The sequence below is a fragment of the Tachyglossus aculeatus genome, chromosome 12 (genome assembly GCF_015852505.1).
Source record: "Tachyglossus aculeatus isolate mTacAcu1 chromosome 12, mTacAcu1.pri, whole genome shotgun sequence".
Classification (NCBI taxonomy): domain Eukaryota; kingdom Metazoa; phylum Chordata; class Mammalia; order Monotremata; family Tachyglossidae; genus Tachyglossus; species Tachyglossus aculeatus.
Window position 1 is genome coordinate 23,862,350 of NC_052077.1, and position 26,079 is coordinate 23,888,428.

A 26,079-nucleotide genomic window follows, 5' to 3' on the forward strand; every position below is an offset into this window, starting at 1 on the left:
TTCCGGCTCCACCACTTATCAGCTGTGTAACTTTGGGCAAGTCGCTTAGCTTCTTTGGGCCTCAGTTACCTCATCTGTAAAATGGGGATTAAAACTGTGAGGCCTACATGGGACAACTTGATAACCTTGTATCTACCCCAGCACTTAGAACAGTGCTTGGCACATAGTAAGCACTTAATACCATCATTATTATTATTATTATTATTATTGTAGTGGGAGGTTAGCACAGTAAGAGGGGAGAGAGGAGTGGAGAGGTTCCCTCTGGATTGAGTCAATCACGAATGATTATGATTGTTAAACTGTTTTTATGGAGAGTCTAGTGGATGAGCTGTTCACCTTAGCCTTGATTTACAAAAATAGAATATTTTTCCCATTTTTTATTTTTTATTTTTGAAAAGCAGCATGACTTGGCCTAGCAGCGTGGCCTAGTGGATAGAGCATGAGCGGAAATCAGAAGGACTTGGGTTCTAAATCTGGTTCTGCCATTTGGCTGTTATGTGACCTTGGGCAAATCACTTCTCTGTGCCTCAGTTTCCTCATCTGTAATAATTATTGTGCTATTTGTTAAGGTCTTACTATGGGCCAGGCACTGTACTAAAAGCTGAAGTAGACCCAAGATTATTGGGTTGGACACCTTCCCTGTCCCACGTAGAGCTCACTGACTTAATCTCCATTTTACAGATGAGGAAACTGAGGCACAGAGAATAATAATAAGGATGATACTTGTTAAGCACGTACTATGTGCCAAGCACTGTTTTCAGTGCTGGGGTAGATACAAGGAAATCAGGTTGTCCCATGTGGGCCTCACAGTCTTAATCCCCATTTTATAGATGAGGTAAACTGAGGCACAGAGAAGTTAAGTGCCCTGCCCAAGTCACACAACTGATAAGTGGCAGACCCGGGATTAGAACCCACAACCTTTGACTCCCAAGCCCGTGCTCTTTCCACTAAACCACGCTGCTTCTCAGTGTGCTAGTAATAGAGCCCAGGTCCTCTGACTCAGACCCATGTTCTTTCCAGTAGGTCGCTGCTTCAAAATAGGGATTAAGACTGTGAGCCCCATGTGGGACATGGACTGTGTCCAACTTAATTAACTTGTATCTACCCCAGCATTTAGTACAGTGCCTGGCACATAGTAAATGCTTCCTCACCTCCCTTCTCTCCTTCTGCAGCCCAGCCCACACCCTCCGCCCCTCTGCCGCTAACCTCCTCACTGTGCCTCGTTCTCACCTATCCCGCTGTCGACCCCCGGCCCACGTCCTCCCCCTGGCCTGGAATGCCTTCCCTCCACACATCCGCCAAGCTAGCTCTCTTCCTCCCTTCAAAACCCTACTGAGAGCTCACCTCCTCCAGGAGGCCTTCCCAGACTGAGCCCCCTTTTTCCTCTCCTCCTCCCCACCCCCCCGCCCTACCTCCTTCCCCTCCCCACAGCACTTGTATACATTTGTACAGATTTATTACTCTATATTACTCGTACATATTTGCTATTCTATTTATTTTGTTAATGATGTGCTTATAGCTATAATTATATTTGTTCTGATGATTTTGACTCCTGTCTACATGTTTTACTTTGTTGTCTGTCTCCCCCTTCTAGACTGAGCCTGTTGTTGGGTAGGGACCATCTCTGTATGTTGCCGACTTGTACTTCCCAAGTGCTTAGTAATAATAATAATGACATTTATCAAGCGCTTACTATGTGCAAAGCACTGTTCTAAGCGCTGGGGAGGTTACAAGGTGATCAGGTTGTCTCACGGGGGGCTTCACAGTCTTAATCCCCATTTTACAGATGAGGTAACTGAGGCACGCAGAAGTTAAGTGACTTGCCCAAAGTCACACAGCTGACAGTTGGCGGAGCCGGGATTTGAACCCATGACCTCTGACTCCAAAGCCCATGCTCTTTCCACTGAGCCAAGCTGTTTCTGTTAGTTTCCGTTAGTACAGTGCTGTGCACACAGTAAGTGCTCAATAAATATGATTGAATGAATGAACAAATACCATAAAGAAAAAAACAAAAATTTATTGTAGAAGAAGAGCTTTTAATAAGCCATTTTTAAAGAGGAAGTTCTGTAGTCCTTCCTTCCTCACTCAATCACTAAAAAGGAGAGTGAGGGAAGCCAGTGGAACTGGGGATGGCCAGATGGCTGTGGTTCTCTCTGGAGTTGCTTGAGAATGAACATTAATCTATTTACAGTATTTATATGGTGCCTTTCTTCTGAGGAGGGCCAGATGTTTCACACATGTTAAAATAAGGAGTAGGTGTTAATCCCCATGACAATACCTAGCACAGTGCCATGGCCCTTGGGGGCATTCAGTAAGGATTAATTGATAATGATTATTTTGGCTTCCTAGATGGACTGATTGCTCAAACTGGTTCAAGGTTGTCTGGATCACATTAATTGGGCCAGATTTGAAGAGTTCCACTCAGGGATCCAACTTATTTTTTTTCTGGGTCAGGACGCCGATCCTTTGCAATTACTTAATATATCAGACTAAAGTCTTAATGACTATAAAATTGTAGAATGCCAGGGCCTTATCTGGACCTAGACAGACTAGCTGGTGGAGCAAACCACTGTATTCCTCTTGGAGTACAAAGCAGAAGATTCACCTTTATGCTTCTTCCTGTGTTTTCTTCAAATAATAATAATAATAATAATAATGATGGTATTTATTAAGTGCTTACTATGTGCTAAGCACTTCAAATGAGACCTTGCTCTCCTGCAGTCTAAGACTAGGGGCTCCAATTACTTATGTTTCGCCCTGGGCACACCAGACCCCAAAGCAGGCCCTGTAGAGAGAAAGTTGCATTTTGCTAGAAAGTAATAGATTCTTCTTTTTTAAAAACAAAAGTAGACAGAAGGTGATCAACTCATTACTCTTTATGCCAGTGATAGATGATCAGAAGTGAAAAACTGAAACACCAAAGGACTCTTTAGCCTTTATTTTCTATTAGGTACTTTCTCTGGGCCTCTCTAATAGAAGAAAATGGTTTCATTTGGAGAAGCTTAATGGGCTAATTATTTTCCTTTATGTTCTGGGAAATGGAAGAACATTTTGAAGACCTGGCAGTACTTTCGATTTTCCAAAAGAGCACTGAACAAATCAAAGTATAAATGCACATTGAAGCAGCATGGCCTAGTGGAAAGAGCACGGGCCTGGGAGTCAGAGGACCTGGCTTCTAATCCCAGCTCCACGACTTGTCTGCTGTGTGACCTTGGGCAAATCATTTAACTTCTCTGTGCCTCAGTTACCTAATCTATAAAATGGGGATTGACTGAGACCCATTTGACGCAGTGACTGTGTCCAACCTGATTAGCTTTCATCTACCCAGGGCTTAGTATAATGCCTGGCATATAGTAGGTACGTAGCAAATATCATTAAAAAAGAAAGGTGTACACTGCTCATTAAGGCACATAGCATGTGCCATCATCACACCCATTCTTTCCAGAGTGCTGAATCCAGGAATCCGGCCCTGGAAAATAGCAGAATGCACTGTGCCCCTAATGTTGCTCATGGGGAAAGATAAGAAAGCAGACTTATCCTTGACTCCCCTCTGTCATTCAACCCACATAATCAATCTAACCATTAAATCCTCTAGGTTCCACCTTCTTAACATCACTAAAATCCACACTTTCCTTTCCATCCAAACTGCTACCATGTTAATCCAAGTACTTATCCTATCCCGCCTTGAATACTGTATCAGCCTCCTTGCTGACCTACCTGCCTCCTCTCTCTCCCCACTCCAGTTCATACTTCACTCTGCTGCTCAGGTCATTTTTCTACAAAAATGTTCAGTCCATATTTCCCTACTCCTCAAGAGCCTCCAGTGGTTGCCCATCAACCTCTGCAACAAACAAAAACTCCTTCCTATTGGCTTTAAAATACTCAATCAACTTGCCCCCTCCTTCATCACCTCACTACTTTCCTATTACAACCCAGTCTACACATCTTGCTCCTCTGCCAGCCTACTCACTGTACCTCGATCTCATCCAGTGGAAAGAGCATGGGCTTGAGAGCCAGAGGTTATGGGTTCTAATCCCGGCTCCACCACTTATCAGCTGTGTGACTTTGGGAAAGTCACTTAACTTCTCTGTGCCTCAGTTACCTCATCTGTAAAATGGAGATTAAAACTGTGGGCCCCATGTGGGTCAACTTGATTACCCTGTATCTACCCCAGCACTTAGAACAGTGCTTGGCACATAGTAAGTGCTTAATAAATACCATTATTATTATCATCTATCTATCTATCTTGCTGCCCAACTCTCCACTCACATCATGTCTCTGGCCTGGGTTGCCCTCCCTTTTCATACCCAACAATGACTCTCCTTACCTTCAAAGTCTTACTGACGGCACATCTCCAAGAGGCCTTCCCCAGCTAAGCCCTCATTTCCTCTTTTCCCACTCCCTTCTTCACCTCCTTGACTTGCTCCCTTTATTAACACCCAGCCCCACAACACTTATGTCCATATCTGTAATTTATTTATATTAATATTTGTCTCCCCTTCTAGACTGTAATGTCATTGTGGGCAGGAAATGTGTCTGTTATATTATGTTGTACTTTCCCAAGCACTTCGTTCAGTGCTCTGCACACAGTAAGTACTCAATAAATACAAGTGATTGGCCTGCTATCTCAGGGTATGCTGACATTTAGCTAGTGATCATTTAAAATTCTCCTCAAGGTGGCAATCTCCAGGCAAGAAATTGCTTCTGTTGCCTCCCCTGACTCAATGTAGAGCTTAGATCACAACTGTGAGAAAACTCTGGGGTAAGAGAAAGGGAAAAGACAGAGAATTCCCTGGGGTCATCTCAGCAGTGGGTTCTCCAGTCCAGGCTGTGCCTGCTGCAATCAGACTATCTCCACAGCAAACTAACTAATTTTAGCCCAGTTGCCACGCAAGTACTTTGGCTGCTGCAATCATTGTGGGGGCTGAGCCATGACTGTTTTTGAAGCCTTTGGCTTGATGGTTGGCCAGATCAACAGATTCCCCCTGATGGTGGGCCAGATAAACAGACTCCCCAAGCTCTGGGGTGTGGGGATGTTGAGATGTCACCTCAGACCCAACTGGCAATGAAGCTCAGGACATGTATGCCCGCCTGAATCTGCTAAACAGGCCCCAGAGGGGCCAAACATGCAGTATTCATCAATGGGGAGTTGGCAAATGAATTTTCCAAACTCCAGCCAATTAATTATACTGTCTAGTAAAATTTTTCAACCCTGAGGTTTGGCTACTCCTAACTTTCTCTTCCTTTGTTCTCCTTTCTTCTTCTCCACCGACTGCCCCCAGTCCAGATCCCCTGGCATCTCTGCTACCAGTCACCCAACTTCCCTGCTCTACTTCCTTGAATTCCCTCTTCCCATGCCTCTAACTCCTTTCTGTGTTCTACTTTCCTTTCCCCTCCCTATCTTCCTCATTTATTGGAGCAGTGTTGCTTAATACAAAGAGCACAGGCCTGAGAGTTGGAGCACCTGAGTTCTAATCTTAGCTCTACCACTTACTTCCTTAGGGACCTTGGGCAAGTCACTTAACTTCTCTGAGCCTCAGTTTCCTCACCAGCAAAATGGAGATTCAATACATGTTCTCCCTCTTTCTTAGACTGTGAGCCCCAAGTGGGACCTGATTATCCACCCCAGCACTTAGTACAGTGCTTGACACACAGTGTTTAATAAATACCATTATTATTATTATTGTCACTTTACCTCTCTATGCTTCAGTTTTCTCATCTGTAAAATGGAGATTCAGTGTCTGTTCTCCCTCCTCCTTAGATCTTGAGCCCCATGTAGGGCAGGGACCATGTAAAACTTGATTAACTTGTATCTATTCCGATTCTCAGTTCAGTGCTTGACACAAAGTAAGTGCTTAACAATACCATAATAATAACCATAATAATTCCACAAATCATTCTAGGTTTGAAAATGAGATCCTGGCATCCTCTACTCCCCTACAGTTCCTACCACTAGGCAAATGAGCCAATTTTTAGCCTGTTTCTCACTCGGAGACTGAGGTTGCAGGGAACCTAGGGACTCCCCCTTGCCTGGGTCCCATTTTTGACCAGGCATGGGATCCAGAGAAGCTTCCTGGAGCCAACAGATGTTACAAAAGATTCAGATGTCCTTGCTCCTTTAATTTCCATCTCTTGGCCTGAGGAATAATATGCTATGCTTCCATCCACCTCCTTCCCAGAGGCTGGGGTTTCCTGGGTCCTGAGGGGAGCTCTTGGTGGTGATTGCAGTGTAGTGTAGACTTCATTTCAAGCTCTTTCTTAGCAGTCTGAGCCAAGGGGTAATGATACTCTCCTCTTTCTCCTTTTCCAGGCTCAGTTGCTTTTCCCAACATTACTGGCCTAGAGCGGTCAATAGGCAGTGTGGTCCACTGAGAAGCAGCATGGCCTAGTGGAAGGAGCAAGAGCCTGGGAGATCTGGGTTCTAATCCTGGCTCCATTACTTGCCTGCTGTGTGACCTCAGGCCAGTCACTTCACTTCTCTGTGCCTCAGTTCCCTCAACTGTAAAATGGGGATTAAGACTGAGAGCCCCAAGTGGGGCATGGACTGTGTCCAACCTGATTAACCTTGTATTCACCCCAGTGCTTAGAACAGTGCCTGGCACACAGTAAGCGCTTAACAAATTCCACTTCTCACTGATCGGACATGCACAGTCCATACTTAGGTATGCCATCAGGACTAGGAAATATGATACTTGTTTTGGGACAAGCTAATAGAGTTTAGGAGAATGTACTGTAGCTTCCTCCTCCTCTAGTCCTATTCTGATAATAATAGTGATGATGGTGATAATAATAACAATAATAATAATAAATGCAGTATTTGCTAAGCACTTATTATGTACCAAGTACTATCCTAGTGCTGGTATAGATCCAAGATAATCAGGATGTAGGCAGTTTCTGTCTTACACTGGACTCAAAGTTCTAAGTAGGCGAGAGAACAGGTATTGAATGCCTATTTTACAGAAGAAATGGCCCCGAGAAGTTGTGACTTACCCAAAGCCACCCAGTAGGCCAGTGGCATAGGTGGGATTAGAGCCCAGGTGATGATGATGGTATTTAAATGCTCACTATGTACCAGGCACTGTACTAAGTGCTGGGGTGGATACAAGCAAATCGGGCGGGACACAGTTCCTGTCCCAGGTGGGGCTTACAGTTTCAATCCCCGTTTTACAGATGAGGTAGCTGAGGCCCAGAGAAGTGAAGTGATTTGCCCAAGGTCACACAGCAGACAAGTGGTGGAGTAAGGATTAGAACCCATAACGTTCTGACTCCCAGGCTAGTGCTCTCTCCATTATGCCATGCTGAAGGTCTGTGCTCTTTCCACTGGGCCACACTGCTGCCCCACAATGCATTTACAACTTATCTCTGTTGTGTGGTTTTTGGTGCCTTAGGAAGATCTACTGTACAGCTAGATATCCCTCTGCCAATCTGGGATGATTGTCCCTAAGGAATTGAATGTGACTTTTTTAGAGTTATTTCACTGTATTCTCCCAAGTGCTTAGTACAGTGCTCTGCACAACGTTGGTGCTCAATAAATGCCATGATGATGATGATGTCTCAAGCCAGACTATTTTTAAAGAACAATTGAATATCAGTGGTTGACAGTGAATGCCACCCAATGTGAACTCTGATTTCAATGTGAATCTTTCCTGAAGAATGAATGAGGTGTAACAAACATGATGATGATGATGATACTTTGACTCCCCACTATGATTTCTTTGAAAATGGTTGGTATAAAATGGCAGTCAGCCTTGTTTATACCTTGGAAACACCAGATGGCAAGAGAGGGCAGATAAACTTCTACCCACATCATTGTTTCCAAAGCAGACAGGTGTGATAGAGACCTCCCCACCATCACCCAATTCGTGATTTAAGACCCTCTGCTAAAGTGACTGCAGAGATTTCTAAAGGACTAAAACAACCACAACCTATCCATTTCAGGGAATTCTAAACTATTTCCTTTGAATTTTCTCTCTAGGGCACATTGAGCTGGGTTGGAATTGTTGGATCTTGGGTGAGATAGTCAATTGCACTAGCCAGTGGATGGTTGTCTGAGAAAAGAAGCAAAATGATTTTGTGGCATTAGTTGCCAGTAATAGAGGGAAAAAATAGAGGAAAAATGGAAAAGTTACCTGCTTTATTCAGTGTAGGAAATACCCTGGCAGTGATCTACATTACTGTCCACGGTGCTGGAGCTGGGTCTCATGCCATCTAGAACTGCTCACCCATTGCTGCCCCATCAGTGGCCAGCTAAGGCCCTATAAATTGTAGCTTTCCAGAAGTTGTGAGTTATTTTTATCAAACCTTAAGGTATCATATTTCCAAAACATATGTATGAAATATCAAGCTAAATTTTGAAAAGCTGAGAATGTTATCATGGTTATAACCCTTTTGATTTTATATAAAGCTGGTGGGGAAAATTCTTAGATTTAAATGCTGGAGTTTTCTCAGATCCGATCATATTGAACTAGTCACATTAATATAAATTTATTGCAGAGTTGTGCTGCTGTAGACCTGGGGTTGGTTGTTCCACTGTCCATTAAACTAGCGAAATGACTTTTTAATGGTGATTGGATCTGCACTGGCCTATTTTTTTTAGAGAATTCAAGCCCTCAAGATATATTTTCGCCTCAATTATCTGGATTTCAGGCCCACAACACCACACCCTTCTGAAATATCCAGGTAACTGAGATCAAAGCATAGTTTAGGGGCTGAGTTATCTTGATAACTTTCCTGTTTGATATCCCAAGGGGTAAGAAAAAGTGGACAACTGTGGGTGAATGTTATAAGTGAGCACAGCTGGCTCACTGTGCCCCAATCTTGTCTATCTCACCGCCGACCCTTTTCCCATATCCTCCCTCTAGCCTGAAACTCCCTCCCCCTCCAGCTCACTCACAACTCTCTCCACCTTCAAAGCCTTATTAAGGTCACATCTCTTCTAAGAGGACTTCCTTGACTAAGCGCCCCTTTCCTCAACTCTCTCTCCCTTTTGCATCATCTATGCAATTAGATCTGTGACCTTTTGGGCATTTGGTATTCACTCCACCCACAGCCCTATAGCACTTATATACATATCTGTAAATTATTTCTATCAATTACAGTCTCGCCTTCTAGACTGCAAGCTCACTGTGGGTAGGGAACATGACTACCAATTCTGTTGTATTGAACTTAAGCGCTTAGAACAGTACACAGTGAGCGCTCAACGAATAACACTGATGGATTGATAATCCCTTATCCCTGGTACTTCATACATGGAACACAGGCATAAATTGATCTTCTTGATGTGTCTTTTGCCCTTCCCAGAAGGCAAGAAGACTCAAACCCTCTTGGATGGGACCAGTTACTAGGAAGATTTTTAGATTCTGTGTCATAGTGAAAGGGTTTCACACATCCCTTGGCTGGGGAGACTTGCACGTTGTATATTTTTAACAAGCACATGGAATCTCCACTCATTTTTAAGACCACAGAGTCTCAGCAAGAGCAAGCGAAGAGTCATTCTGTGTAAGGTGAGACTTTAAAATGCTGTGTCTGTCAGCCAACTCCAAGAGGGCTAAGGCTGAGTGCTTGTCAGTTATATTAGTCCGATACCCAGAACAGCACTTGGGAGCATGCAATAAATGCCTTTTGATAATGATGATGATGGAACTGGATATTCACATGGGGAAGCAATTGGCCCCATGTGTTAATGCATTGCTAAAGGAATGTCTGCTCCCAGAGCGGTAATGAAGTTGATTGTAAGATGAGTCAGATAGGCACAGGAACAAGACATTTTCAAGTAGCTGGAGAGAAGCCTGGAAAGCAAAGCATTTTGATTCTAAAAATCTTCTTTTTTGCCAGCACATAGGATGGCTGAGTTAACATTTTGAATTTTGAGTAAAAACAAAAGGGAATATCTCCCAGGAAATAATGCAGCTGCACTTCAAGAATTTCTGGATCCCAAATTCACAAAGATCATTACCAAAGATAGGGGGGTAAAAAAAAGTTCAGTCCAGAAAACATGCCATTCCCCTGTGGAATGTTGGATGTGATCACCAAGCCATTACCCTGCTGATACAATTAATTGCATCATTTATTTGATAACATGATACAATTAATTAACTGTACAGAACACTGTACTAGGCGCTTGGGAGAGTACAACATAACAGAGTTGGTAGACACATTTTCTGTCCACACAGTCTAGAAGGGGAGACATACATTAATTTAAATTACTGATATGAACATAAGTGCTGTGAGGCTGATGGAGGGGTGAATAAAGGGTGAAAATCCAAGTGTTATAGAATTCCATAATTGGATTGGAAATAAATGCTCCCTACTTCCTGTCCTTGGAGGTTTTATGCTTCACAGGTATGCTTCACAAGCCTCAGTGCTTGAAAACATTATGCTTGGGAAGCAGTGTAATTTAATGACAAGAGCACAGGGCTGGGAGTCAAGAGTCCTTAATTCTAATCTCTGCCCCACTACTTGCCTCCTGTGCAACCTTGGACAAGTCATTTAACTTCTCTCTGCCTCAGTTTCGTCAAATACGAAATGGGATTAAAATGCCTGTTCTCTATTCCCCTTACACTGTGAGTACCATGTGGAACAGGAATTAACAATTCCTGTTAACACTTAACAATTATTATAATTATAATAATAATTATCGTCATCTTCATCCTTTTTATTATGAAAGCACAGCCCTTGACAAACACTTAGGACTTGAAACTAGAGCTCTGTAACTTTGAGGAGTTCTTTAAATTTACAGTTGCAAGGGAGGAAGGTGACAAGGACATGGGGATGTAGCAGCATCTCCAAAGTGATTATAATCATGTTAAATTGAGTATCTGTGGGAAGGCAGTCCTACTAGGAAAACTGCCTGAGCTGCTGACTCAAGGCCAGGCCTATTTCCATCATTGTTTTTCATTTAATGACTAAGTGTCCAGGCATCCCTCTCTCCCGCTCCCCCAGGCTCTTTTGACCCCAGTGTCTCTGCCTACATGATGTCCGAATGGACTGGCTCTGCCTATATCAGCCGGTAATAATAATAATAATAATAATAATGATAATTATGGTACTTGTTAAGCGCTTAAGTTAATCAGGTTGGACCCAGTCCCTGTCCTATAGGAGGCTCACACTCTTAATCCCCATTTTACAGATGAGGTAACTGAGGCCCAGAGAAGTGAAGTCACTTGCTCAAGATCACACAGCAAACATATGGCGGAGCCGGGATTAGAACCCAGGTCCTTCTGACTCCAAGGCCCATGCTCTATCCATTAATTCTTGCTTAGCCAGGCCTATTCTAGATTGTAAGCTCCTTATGAGCAGGGACCACATCTAACGTCATTATATTTTACTTTCCCAAGTACTTAGAATAGTGCTCCTGCATGCAGTACATACTCAGTGAATACTATTCATTGATAACTGCAACTATGATTTATCCCTAGGTATCTACTGCCAGTCCCTTCTCCCCCTTTTTATTTTTAGATTGCGAGCTCCCCAACAGGACAGGGACAGTGTCACATTCCCACCTGCGTATCCTCTTTCAGCATTGACAACAGTGTTCATACTCAATGAATACTATTCATTGATAACTGCAACTATGATTTCTCCCTAGGTATCTACTGCCAGTCCCTTCTCCCCCTTTTTATTTTTAGATTGCGAACTCCCCAACTTGACAGGGACAGTGTCACATTCCCACCTGCGTATCCTCTTTCAGCATTGACAACAGTGTTATCCCCACAGTAAGCACTTAATAAATACTGTTACTACTACTATAACTAGCATGGGAGGATATTAATGTAATATTACCGTTTGAGAATTTTACTTTTTCACTTTTTTTTTTCCTCCAACTGGAATAGTTTATATTAACTTTGGCCTTGGGAAGCCACTTCACTTCTTTGTGCCTTAGTTTCCTCAGCTGTGAAATGGGTATTAGAAGCATGGGTATGAGAAGCAACATGGCTCAGTGGAAAGAGCGTGGGTTTGGGAGAGGTCATGGGGTCAGCTGTGTGACTTTGGGCAAGTACTTAACTTCTCTGTGCTTCAGTTACCTCATCTGTAAAATCGGGATTAAGACTGAGTCCCACGCGGGACACTTGATTACCTTGTATCTACCCCAGAGTTTAGAACAGTGCTTGGCACATAGTAAGTGATTAACCCTTTTAGACTGTCAGCCCACTGTTGGGTAGGGACTGTCAATATATGTTGCCAACTTGTACTTCCCAAGTGCTTAGTACAGTGCTCTGCACACAGTAAGCGCTCAATAAATACGATTGATGATGATTATTATTATTAAGTACCTGTTCTTCCTCCTCCTTAGACTGCAATCCCATGTGAGACAGGGACTGTATCTGATATGTTTATATCTTCTATCTATCCCAGTGCTTAATACAGTACTTGGAACATAGTAAGAACTTAACAAATATCACAATTATTACTATTACTAGCATCATCGACAAGGCCTGAGATAGCGGACTTGAATGTTTCAGGTGGAAGCCAGTAGACAGTGCTTCTCAAATTGAGAATTGGGAGTTCATCTATCTTCTTGGAAAAATTTCAGTCCTCAAACCAGCATTAGAAGTTTACTTTCTTCTTTGTCGTCTTGCAAGATGGATGCTTCTTTCTTAGATGTCTCAAAGTCCGAGATGGGGGTAGGCACTGGTCATACCCTTGGGGAAGGCTGATTTTTATCTCCTTTATTTCAGTTACTTAATGACATTTTAAGGAGTCCTGCAGGATTCTGCAGTTATTTCCACAATTCCATTTTTTCAAGAGAGTTTTATTTTTGTAATTTTTATGACAAAAATGGTCATTGTTCTCTAAGTGAAAGTTTGTGGTTTGTTTCTATAGAAAGGGGCTGCTTGGATCTGGGATATTTTTTTCTATGGGCCACTGAGAAGGGATGGGGTGGTTAGCTACATGGTTCCTTCTGTCTTTCTGTGACTGCTTTTATGGACTGTCACATCACTGAGAGGTCCGCTGAAGCAGCTGGTTTGCTTAAATCACATGCATGAACAGCATCTGCTTGTGGAGGTAGGAGGGAGCCTGGAGTTTTGCTTTGCAGACGTTAGCTTGCCGGAATGACATTCATGGGCCGTTTTTACAAGTGAGGATGTGCCAGATGAGGCTTCTGGGCTTTTTGCAAACTGGTTGATATTAACAAAAGGCACCCTTCAAACCAGAGAACCTCTTCAATCCATACACAGATGCCTGCAGTTTCTGACTTCCATAGAGAATTTCATGAGCCCCCCCTCCTCCTGCATGGCAGAAGCGGGGTAATGTCAGGGCCCCTGATATGGGGCTGGAGGGCTGGACCCCGCATCGTGGTGCATGTGGGTTATGCATCCCCCCGCCCAGCCCCGGTGCAAGTCTGGGCCAGCCAACCCAGGGAATGGATGTGGACTGAGGAAGAGGGGCAAACATTGTGAGAAAAGTTCTGTTTGTCTTACATTTCCTGCACAAATTTGAGTAGATGTCCTCCTGTGCTGTAAAAGGGACGATGTGAGCCCCAAATAGGCCTTTTGTATCCAAACAGGCACAAAGGCCCTTTTTGTGATTTAGTTTGCTACTAGTATGGGATGAATGCACCTGCATCCAGGAACACACTTTATGTGTATGCAATGCAGAAGGAGAGGTTGTTGCCCAAACATACAAGCACCCACACCCATACACACAGACACACAGGTGGAAAAGGGGACTTTAATTTGATTCTTAGTGGTAAGTCAGGGAGCAAGGGAAAGAGGGAGATAAGAGATAGTGGGGAAGGTAATTCACTTCAAGCAGTGGATCAGGAATATTGTCCTGTAAGTCTTGTAGAGAAGCAGCAAGGCCTAATGGAAAAAGCATGGGCCTCGGGGTCAGGGCACCTGAGTTCTAATCCTGGCTCTTCCACATTGCCCATTAGGACCTTGGGCAAGTCACTTAACTTCTCTGGACCTCAGCTACCGCTTCTGTAAAACGGGGACTAAATTCTACTCCTTCCTATTTAGCCGTATGTGGTAACAACCTGAAACAACTTGTATCTACCTAGTGCTTAGAACAGTACTTGGCATAGTAAGTGCTTAACAAGTACCATTATTATTATTATCATTCATATTTTGATTATTATTATTGATCTTTTGCTCTGTAAATCCTCTTGGGGCTTTGGGCATTTCCCAAGTACATACTCAGTGGTCAAAATATATTGCCAAGAGGGGATCTCTTCCTCCCCTGGAGGAGGTGGGGATAAAGTGACGTTATGGGTTCCATCAGCAAAATCTACCAGCGTTTAGATCCACAGCTCCCAAGCCTCATTCCTCTGGGAATGTCAGTTAGTCAAAACTAGGACTTTCAAGAGCATCCTTCCAGTGGAGAGTGATCCTAGGGTGGGATTTTCCCCATGAGCAGCAGTTCACCAGGAAGTTGTCAGGCCTCCGCTTACTCTTGCCATTATGACAGAGTGTTGTTTTGGCTTCAGCTTAATCAGGAGCAGGTGGGTGAGGCCTTGGTGGCCTTGTGCCCCACATGGAAGCTGGCACGGAGCCCCATCCCAGAGCAACACAGATTTGCCCCTTTCTCAAAAGAGGGAGGGGGTGGAGAGCAGAGTAGGGGTGCAAATTTGCCCAATTGAGCTGGTGTCCTTGAGGTAGCCCGAAGGGGGAAACAAATGCTATTAATAATAATAATTAAGGTACATGTTCAGCACTCACTTTGTGCCAGGCACTGTACTGTCAGATGTTGTGAGTTCTAATCCTGACTCCACCACTTGTCAACTGTGAGACTTCAGGCAAGTCACTTAACATCTCTTTGCCTCAGTTACCTCATCTGCAAAATGGGGATTAAGACTATGAACCCCACGTGGGACAACCTGATAACCTTGTATCCATCCCAGTGCTTAGAACAGTGCTTGGCACATAGTAAGTGCTTAACAAACACCATCATTATTATTATTGTTATTGTTATTACTAAGCGCTGGAGTAGTTACAAGATAGCTTGGATATAGGCCCTGTCCCGCACAGGGCTCACAGTCTAACTATTAATAATAATAATGATGGCATTTGTTAAGTGCTTACTGTGTGTGAAGCACTGTTGTAAGCGCTAGGGGGGATACAAGGTGATCAGGTTGTCCCACGTGGGGCTCACAGTCTTAATCCCCATTTTACAGATGAGGAGCTGAGGCTCAGAGAATTTAAGTGACTTGCCCAAAGTCACATAGCTGATGAGTGGTGGAGTCGGGATCTGAACCCATGACCTATGACTCCCAAGCCCAGGCTCTTTCCACAGAGCCACGCTGCTTCTCTATTGGTTGACTGATAACTGTGGAGGGGTCCTGAGCCTTAGATCCAGCTCCAGGGTAAATCTAGAGGATACCCTTGGACCTGTCAGGGATGTCAGATCATGCAATAAATTCTCATTCCACTTTCCTTATCTGAGCAGATTTTAACTTAGTATCTAAGCTAGCAAAAAGCTGAGTAAACCTTTGCTTGAACAACTTGAAATAATAATGATGGTATTGAGTAAGTGCATACTATTCATTCAATTCATTCATTCAATTGTATTTATTGAGCGCTTACTGTGTTCAGAGCACTGTACTACGCACTTGGAAAGTACAGTGCAGCAACAAATAGAGACAATCCCTGCCCAACAGCATGCTACAGTCTAGAAGGGGGGGAATAGCAACGATGGTATTTGTTATGGGTTTACTATGTGCTGTTCTAAGCACTGGGGTAGATACAAGCTAATCAGATTGTCCCACGTGGGATTTACAGCCTTAATCCCCATTTTACAGATGAGGTAACTGAGGCACAAAGAAGTGAAGTGGCTTGCCCAAGGTCACACAGCAGATGAGTGGTGGAGTCAGGATTAGAACCCATGTCCTCTGACTTCCTAGCCTGTGCTCCTGCCACTAGGCCACTTTGTATACTATGTGCTAAGCACATATGGGGACTCAGTCTAAGATTAATATCCTCTTATTCATTCCATTACCATAAATGGTCACCGTCATATTTTTCCTCTTGACTCACTAATGAAGAACATCAATTCAAACAAATGTTAATTAGCTTTCAGTCTTAGAGGATTTTTTTAGGGAGGCAGTGAGTATGATCAAAGAGCATTCATCTGAATAATAGGAGACCTGGGTCCTAATTCCAGCTCTGTCATTGACCCGCTGTGTGACCTTGGGCTAGTCTGTGCCTTCTTATCTTCATCTGTGAAATCGGGATAAAATGCTTGCTCTCTTTCCCCCTTAGATTGTGAGCCCTGTGTGAGTGATGAGCTGGGTCTGATATCATCATATCATAACTATCATAATTATCATATAATTAGAGACGCAGCGTGGCTCAGTGGAAAGAGCACGGGCTTTGGAGTCAGAGGTCATGGGTTCAAATCCCGACTCCGCCACATGTCTGCTGAGTGATCTTGGGCAAGTCACTTAACTTCTCTGGGCCTCAGTTACCTCATCTGTAAAATGGGAATTAAGACTGTGAGCCCCACGTGGGACAACCTGATCACCCTGTATCCTCCCCAGTGCTTAGAACAGTGCTTTGCACATAGTAAGTGCTTAATAAATGCCAATTATTATTATTATTATATAACTACCCCAGTGCTTAGCACAGTATTATGTCATATATTAAAATCTTAATATCTTAGATACAGAGAGACTTGATGAAAGTTGGAAGGCAGCCACAAAGGAGAGAAAGTGTAAGAAGGGAACCCTTTGGGAGAAACAGGCGTTTATATGAAGCAGTGTGGCCTAGTGGAAAAAGCACAGGCCTGGAAGCCAGGGCACCTCAGTTCTAATCCCGGCTCTATCACTTGTCTGTTGTGAGACCTTGGGCAAATCACTTAACTTTTCTGGGCCTCAGTTACCTCATCTGAAAAATTGGGAATAAGACTGTGAGTCCTATGTGGGACAGGGTCTGTGTCCAACCTGATTATCTTGGGTCTACCCCAGTGCTCAGTAGAGTGCCTGGCATATAGTAAGTACTTAGCAAATATTATTAAAAAAACAAAACAAAACAGGGGGAGCATCAGACTCCCAGAGTGGTACAAGAGATATTCCCAAAAGTTGGATCACCCCATGACCACACTGTGACCATTGACACTTGCCCTGACCGGGCCACTAGTCAGTCAATCATATTTATTGAGTGCTATTTATTGAGCACTAACTGTGTGCAGAGCACTGTACTAAACGTTTGGGAGAGTACAATATAACAATACAACAGACGCATTCCATGCCCACAGTGAACTACACTGTTTCCCTTTAAGCAACTTGCCTGTGTTATTCACCCAGAGCTGTCAAGCAGAGGAAAGGAACGACAAAGAACAGCAGCAGAGGTATCACTTATGCCCATCGCAATTGGCTGGTGAAAACAAACGCCATCATCATTTTTGATGCGTTTGTTTTCACCAGCCAATTGTGATGGGCATAAGTGATACCTCTTCTGCTGTTCTTTGTCATTCCTTTCCTCTGCTTGACAGCCCTGGGTGAATAAATAACGATCATAGAAGGAGGACAAAATGCATCCGGGAGAACCTTCATACTGCATCCCTCGGTTTCAGGAAAACTTCTTCTCTGGTCTTTGAATCTACTGGGTTTCCAGTGTGGTATTTCCAGCAGTGCCAAACCAGTCTATTGGGATTGCAATCATGTGGTGGCCTACAAAGAGATATGGAAAGGTTTAGTGTGAGCTGTCCATCATTGAGTGTAAATGCTGCCAAGCCCTCCTCAGGAGGACCTGAATTAGTTGAAGGTGACCCAGGTTTCCCTTTCTTGGGTAATGCAACCAACATCTTTGGCCTGACCCAAGCCACTGTCTGTCATGGGCTGCCCCACTCACACCAAGGAAGGAAGATCTAAAATTTTGTTAAGATTTGGGACCTTTGGTCCTTGCTCATTTTTTAGAACATGTTCATTTAGCGAAGCTCCTGGAGTCTAGACTGACATGTGAAAGGAGGGTCGTTCCTCTTGACCATTGCAAACTTCCTAGAGTCTTTTGCAAGAAGTAAATATGAAGTGTGGTTCTTAGCGTTGTTCTCCTCTTTGGTCTCGGGGGCTGTTAGGTGCATGTTCTCCCAGGCCTGTCGGGGAGAATAACTTGCTTCTGCTCTAGTATTCTGCAGGATAGCTCACCTCCCATATTCCCTGGAGCAGCTCAGCTCCCACATTCCTCGGGGCAGCTCAACTCCCAGATTCTTTGAGGCAGCTCAGCTTCCATAATCCCCGTGGCAGTTAGGCACCCACTTGGCTACAACTTGCCCACTTGCCGGCAGCCAGTCTCTTTACTACAGTGATCTGTAAAAGGTTCAGCTGTGCACAAGGCTAGGGCTCCTGAGGGGAGGAGGAAAGTGAGGCCCCTAAACTAGGCCAAATACAGAAACAGAGATATCAAGCTCCAATCTGAATTGAAGCTCTATAAAGCTACAGTAGTGTCCATCCTTCTAGGACACCTGTCTCTATCACAAAAAGAAAACTTCTAGCTTCCTAAGCAATTTCATTAGTAACACCTAAAAGAAAATCCTTTTCTTTACCTTCTACTGGATTATATTACTTTGTTTCTCCATGATCACAAATTGACACAACATCGTTCTGTTTCATTGTTCACGTAGTTCTTACCTCTGAAAGAAGAGTTTTGTCATCAGATCTTACGAGTGGCCATTTATTCTTTGAGTAGCCATTTCTGGGAAACATAGAATCCATCCATCATCTGGACATCTGGCCATGTGACTGCCCCAGTTATTTGGAAAAGACTTTTAAAAAAAGGCTCATGTAAACATGACCACTGGTCCTATTTTGATACAATCCATTGGTCTGTTCTGTGTTGCTGGTCTCTGCCAGTTTATTGATCTGGGTAATAGATTGACCATGTTATTGTTAAGGTTAATCAATAATGATAACATGAATGAAGCAGTGTGGCCTAGTGGAAAAAGCACAGGCTTGGGAGTCAGGAGCCCCTGGGTTCTACTTGCACTCTTCCACTTGTCTGCTGTGTGACCTTGGGCAAGTCAGTTCACATCTCACCTCATCTGTAAAATGGGATTAAGACTGTGAGCCCCATTTGGGAAAGGGACTGTGTCCAACCCAATTTGCCTGTGTCCACCCCTATGCTTACTACAGTGCCTGGCACATAGTAAGCACTTAATGACTATTATTACGTAGCAAATACCGCAATTATTATTTGCCTGGCACATAGTAAGCACTTAATGAATACCACTATTATTACATAACAAATATCACAATTATTATTATCATTATTAAATTATTATCAGTATTTTTGAGCTCAACTTCTAACTTGCATTTCATGAGTCCCAACTAAAAACACTAGTTTTTCCTAATTCAGGCTGATGTAAGACTCCTTTGCCTTCTTTATTTAGATAGTAAACATCTCCAAACGATCAACTATAAGTGACCTGATTAACTTAAAACAGTGCTATACACATAATAAGTGCTTAATAAATACCATAATTATTATCAGTCAACCATATTTAATGAGTACATACTGTATACAGAGCATTGTACTAAGTGCTTGGGAAAGTACAATACAACAGAGTAGGTAGACACAATCTCAGTCCTCAAGGAATTTGCAGTCCTAGTACAAAGGCCAAGGACCTAAAATGGTGTGTGCATTCTGGGGACACTTAAATATACTTTCTAGTTCTACACATGTTGGCACTGAATACTGTCTGTCATTTACAAGTGAGGGGTTAGAAGTTGAGTGTTGGTGTTGCACTTACTTATCCATGTGTGAATGGCATAACAGCTAATCACATGTGAGGGGAGGCAATCACTACAATGAAATTTAGCTGTACTTTCCTCATAAAATTTCAGATGAAAAAAAAATACTCTTTACTTTTCTAGGAGGGCAGAGTTCTACAGAATAGAGACATCTGGTTTCCTCCAGCTACAGTGAGTGGCAGAAGGTAGTACTTGAGAAAAGGCATATAGAGCAGGAGTGGAGAGCCATAAAATAGTGAGTTAAAAAAAAAAACTTACTGTAATTCCATCTCAGATCTCTGGTGATAATGAAAAACCACTGGAATTTAACTTTCCCATTTTATGATGTGAAGGTGGTAAAACTGAAGCCGAAAAACCCGGGCCTGTTTTCGGTCCCAATTACTTGGATGACATTCTGGTTTCATCCTTCATTTCAGCCTGAGAGTTGGTTTCTGATTCCTCGGGTTCTTTAATTCCTGGGAGATGAGGGAGGTTAGGTTAAAAAAAAAAATGTTTGTGGGCTGGTAAATATTTTGCACATATTTGCAAGGCTGTAAAATATGCTAGTACTGCCACTTTTCTCAGGGTGACATAGCCATGTTAAAAGTGCAGAGCTAAGAGAGTTCCTAAGGAGAGCAGTGAAAGCACAATGAGAAAAAGTTAAATGAATTTGGAATATTTACCATTATTAATTTATTATATAGCAATAATAACTGGTTTTAAGGCAAACATTTTAATAAGCACTGGGGTTGATAGAATTCATTGAGAATGAGGTACAGTACCTGTCCCACAGTAGGCACACAGTAAGGGTGAGGGAGAGCTGGTATTTTACCCCCATTTAACAGGTGAGGAAACTGAGGCATAGAGAAGTTAAATGACTTGTCCAAGGAGCAGAGCTGGGGTTAGAACCCAAGTCTCCTGTTTCCCAGACCCCTGTTCTTTCCTCCAGGGAAAGCTGTTTCTCCAAATCTCAGTTCTCCAATAGCTCCCTGTTTAACCTGGGGAAGATAAACTAAAAGATCTCCTAATGCTCTTGAGAAGGGTAGCCTCTGCTGTCCATCTCCACGGAGCATCTCACTGTGGATGGTAAACGTAAAACCTTCATAATGCCTGATATTTGTGCAGATGGACAATATCAGCATGTTCTGGAAAGGTTTGGGTAAATACCTAGCAGGGAGGTCCTTAATGAGCTACTAGAGAGAAAATGAGATATGTAGAAGAAAAAATCAGGACATTAGAAAGTAGTAATAATATCAGTCAATGATATGTGTTGGGTGCTTGCTATATGCAGAGCACTGTACTTAGCTCTTGGGAGAGTTTAATACAACAGAATTAGTAGACATGTTCAATGTTCATAATGAGCATTAAGCTCCTAGTGTGTAAAACCCGGACTGAGCCCCCTCCTTCCTCTCCCCCTCCGCCTCCTCCCCATCTCCCCGCCTTACCTCATTCTTTCATTAATTCAATTGTATTTATTGAGCACTTACTGTGTGCAGAGCACTGTACTGAGCGCTTGGGAAGCACAAGTTGGCAACATATAGAAACGGCCCCTACCCAACAGTGGGCTCACAGTCTAGAAGGGTGAGACAGAGAACGAAACAGAACATATTAACAAAATGAAATAAATAGAATAAACATGTACAAATAAAATAATCAATACATACAAACATACATACATATACACAGGTGCTGTGGGGTGGGGAAGGAGGTAAGGCAGGGGGCATGGGAAGGGGGAGGAGGGGGAGAAGAAGGAGGGGTCTCAGTCTGGAAAGGCCTCCTGGAGGAGGTGAGCTCTCAGTAGGGCCTTGAAGGGAGGAAGAGAGCTAGCTTGGCGGATATGTGGAGGGAGGGCATTCCAGGCCAGGGGGATGACGTGGGCCAGGGGTCGACAGCGGGACAGGCGAGAACGAGGCACAGTGAGGAGATCAGTGGCAGAGGAGAGAAGGGTGAGGGCTGGGCTGCAGAAGGAGAGAAGAGAGGTGAGGTAGGAGGGGGCGAGGTGATGGACAGCCTTGAAGCCGAGGGTGAGGAGTTTTTTCCTGATGAGTAGGTTGATTGGTAGCCACTGGAGATTTTTGAGGAGGGGAGTAACATGCCCAGAGTGTTTCTGGACAAAGACAATCCAGGCAGCGGCATGAAGTATGGATTGAAGTGGGGAGAGACACGAGGATGGGAGATCGGAGAGGAGGCTGATACAGTATTCCAGACAAGATAGGATAAGAGCTTGAATGAGCAGGGTAGCAGTTTGGATGGAGAGGAAAGGGCGGATCTTGGCAATGTTGCGGAGGTGAGACTGGCAGGTTTTGGTGATGGCTTGGATGTGAGGGGTGAAAGAGAGAGCAGAATCAAGGATGACACCAAGGTTGCGGGCTTGTGAGATGGCAAGGATGGTAGTGCCATCAACAGTGATGGGAAAGTCAGGGAGAGGGCAGGGTTTGGGAGGGAAGACAAGGAGTTCAGTCTTGGACATGTTGAGTTTTAGGTGGCGGGCAGACATTCAGATGGAGATGTCCTGAAGGCAGGAGGAGATGCGAGCCTGGAGGGAGGGGGAGAGAGCAGGGGCAGAGTTGTAGATTTGGGTGTCATGAGCGTAGAGTTGATAGTTGAAGCCGTGAGGAGCGAATGAGGTCACCAAGGGAATGAGTGTAGATCGAGAACAGAAGAGGACCAAGAACTGAACCATGAGGAACCCCTTCAGTAAGGGGATGGGAGGGGGAGGAGGAGCCTGCAAAAGAGACTGAGAATGAATGACCGGAGAGATAAGAGGAGAACGAGGAGAGGATGGAGTCTGTGAAGCCAAGGTTGGGTAGCGTGTTGAGGAGAAGGGGGTGGTCCTCAGTGTCGAAGGCAGCTGAGAGGTTGAGGAGGATTAGGATAGAGTATGAGCTGATGGATTTGGCAAGCAGGAGGTCATTGGTGAGAGACCAATTGAGAGGGTAGTTTCCATGGAATGTAGGGGATGGAAGCCAGATTGGAGGGGGTCGAGGAGAGAGTTGGCGTTGCACAGAACCTGCATATATGTAAATATGTTTATACATATTTATTACTCTGTTTTACTTGTACATATTTATTCTATTTATTTTATTTTGTTAATATGTTTTGTTTTGTTGTCTCTCTCTCCCTTCTAGACTGTGAGCCCACTGTTGAGTAGGTACTGTCTCTATATGTTGCCAACTTGTACTTCCAAAGCACTTCGTACAGTGCTCTACACACAGTAAGTGCTCAATAAATATGATTGAATGAATGAATGAATTAAAAAGTGCTGTTCTAAGCCCTAGGAAAAAATATGTGGGTGAGAATTAGACACAGTCCCTGGCTACTAGGGGTATCAATCTAAAAATAAGCAGGTGGGATGAGTTGGGAGTGACTGGTGAGAGACACATAAGGAAAGATGAAATAATTAGGCATAAACAACATAAAAGACAAGGGCAAAGAAAAATACAAAAAGTAATAGCAGAAAGAGCAGAAGAGTATTGTGCTAATGGAGTAATTTGTTTCCTCCCTAACTGTTAGAATGTGGAGAAGGAGGGAGCTGAGGAAGTGAGGAGGAGATCACCATCAGCTCCATCCAGTGAATTCCCCACAACAGTTTGTTTCATTGATTCAGAGTTAAAGGTTCTCTGCCTGTTTCCCCCATCATAGCTAAGCAGGTCTGTGGGGTACACCCACAGCCACTACAGTTCATGTTATTTTATACCTCCAGGCTTGAGGATGCAACAAGGGACCAGAAAGCCATCAGTTGTCCCTTCATTGTTCATGGGCCTGCTATGCTGTGCTGCTCCCTGTCCACTGTGACGTGTATTTGATAATGGTGACATTCATTAAATCCTTATTCTGTGCCAAGCACAGAGATAGGTACAGTTAAACCAGGATGGACATATTTCTTATTTGGTGTCTGTGGTAAATTCAAGCCTCCTAGTCATAAGAGATTGTAAATTAAAATTCCTCTCCATTCATTCATTCAATCATATTAATTGAACACTTATTATATGCAGAGCCCTGTTCTAAGTGCTTGGGAGAGTACAATACAACAATAAAACAGTCACATTCCCTGCCCATAACAAGCTTTCAGTCTATTTGGGATCAATTTTGGTGCCATTTTGACACCACACTCTGTTAATCTCCCAACATACATTCACCCAGTTTTCTTATATTGAGGAGGTTGTGCTCTTCGGAAAACTTCATTAAGAAAAAGTCACACTATAGCGCTCACCCACTCAGACCGCGCACATGTGCTCATGCACAAGCTATTTTTTCTGTAATCCAGAATGCTGAGATAAAACAGTTTGTGTGGTTAAAGAACATCTCCTAATTCTTTAATTGCATTCTAGCCAAAATGCATATTGGAAACCTAGGCTATGGCAGAACTGAGTGTATGGGTCTTATTAGGGTTTTTATTACCTCTTCTCACATAATAATAATAAGGATGGCATTTGTTAAGCGCTTACTATGTGCGAAACACTGTTCTAAGTGCTTGGGGAGGGGACACAAGGTGATCAGGTTGTCCCACATGGGGCTCACAGTCTTAATCCCCATTTAACAGATGAGGTAACTGAGGCACAGAGAAGTTAAGTGACTTGCCCAAAGTCACACAACTGACAAGTGGAGGAGCCGGGATTAGAACGCATGACCTCTGGCTCCCAAGCCCAGGCTTTTTCCACTGAGCCACACTGCTTCTCTAATCATTAGACAGTGAGCATTGAAACCTGACTCTGTATTTGCCATCACTATCAAGAGTATTTGTTGAGCTCCTACTTTGTGCAGGGCACCATACTGAGTGTTTAGGAGAGTAGGTTTTGCTGCCTCTCTGTTTTAGTGGTGATGCTACTCAGGGTGAGGTTTTATCTGAATATGTGTGTGATTGAAAGACCAATGCACAACTAACATGTCCTTCAGCGCAGAATGCTCGTAAAGGTAGTGCCTTCTGTGTTAATGTGTTTGTCCTAAACAGAGTCTTTGTCTCAAGCCTGCCAATTGGTATCTCAATCTTCACTCAGCCTTTGCTTAAGGTGGGCAAATCCCTTTCTGATCACTTCCTGCTAGAGCTATTGATCAGTGCTTTTTAAAGATGGAGTCATTCCAACAGATCAGAGAGTGCATGGTGTAGTTGATGTAACTAAATTATTTGAAGGAAGGAGATTTTGAGGATTCATTTATAAAACATATCCATCCTTCAGGATTTGGATCTTTGCATATTTAGATTGAGCAAGCATAATTGACACTCTTCAAACCTGTATTCGTAGTCATCCTGTAGTCACTTGTCATTTGTATTAGAGAAATCTCAAGTAAATATGTAAATCACATCCAGTGAGCTTGCCAAAGCCAACAGGCTCTCTGGAACAATCAGTATCAGTCAATCAGTCAATTGTATTTATTGTTCATTTACTAACAGTGCTTGGCACATAGTAAGTGCTCAACAAATGTCATTATCATTATTAATAATAATAATGGAATTAGTAATAATGGCTTACTTTGTGCCAGGCATTGTACTAAGCACTGGGGTGGATACAAGCAAATCAAGTTGGGCTGTACTAAGCTCTTGAGAGAGTACAACTCAAAAGAATTAACAGACATGTTCCCTCCCCATAACGAGCTTACTTAAAGTCTAAAGGGGGAAAAAGAAGAGTTGCACTGGAAATATTTAGGAAGAGGTGGTTTCTAAACAGAAATCATATAGGCTTTCATAGCTTTAAACTAACAGAACTACATCAAAATTCAATAAGGGCATAGGATCGTGTATAAGTACATCCTACTCAACAACTTCATATTTGTGTGAGCTGTAGATTCTAGGGAAAGTCTCAGGAAGAATTCATTTTTCCAATTTAATCAGCAAGGTAATATCTGATAGACTTGGTGGGCCAGGCAGGCATGGAAAAGGAATTTCTTAAAGGCATATGGAATTCCAGGTGGAGTGGAGAATCAATTGGAAATTGTAAGGAACAAGAAAGCATTCCTGCCCTTCTAATTATTTGGGCCCACTCTTGGTGGAGCCTGGTTATAGTTTCAGGCCCCTTTGGGACAGGGTACTGTAATTAAGGGAACTGCAGGAACAATAGGAAACATATTCCCTTAACCCTCTCTTTCTTGGGAATTGTATTTACCAGGATCATAAAGGTTTTCATTTCCCAGAAATCTCATCTCAGAGGAGATGAGACTAATCAACAGGCAGTTGGAGGAACTCAACAAATCATTTTTTATGACAAGAGAGGAGAGATTTCCTCTTTCTACAGCTCTACTTTCACTCTGCCTCTCTCCCTCCATTTTTGCTCTTCTCTTCTCCCTCTGCCCCTTTCCTCCTTTCCTGTCTCTTTCCTTCTGCCCCCCCCCAACTCTCTGCCCTTTTCACTCTCTGTCCCCCTCCACTTTTCTCTCCCCTTCCCTGCCAGCCTGTGATGTGGCGAAATGTGTGCTCAAGC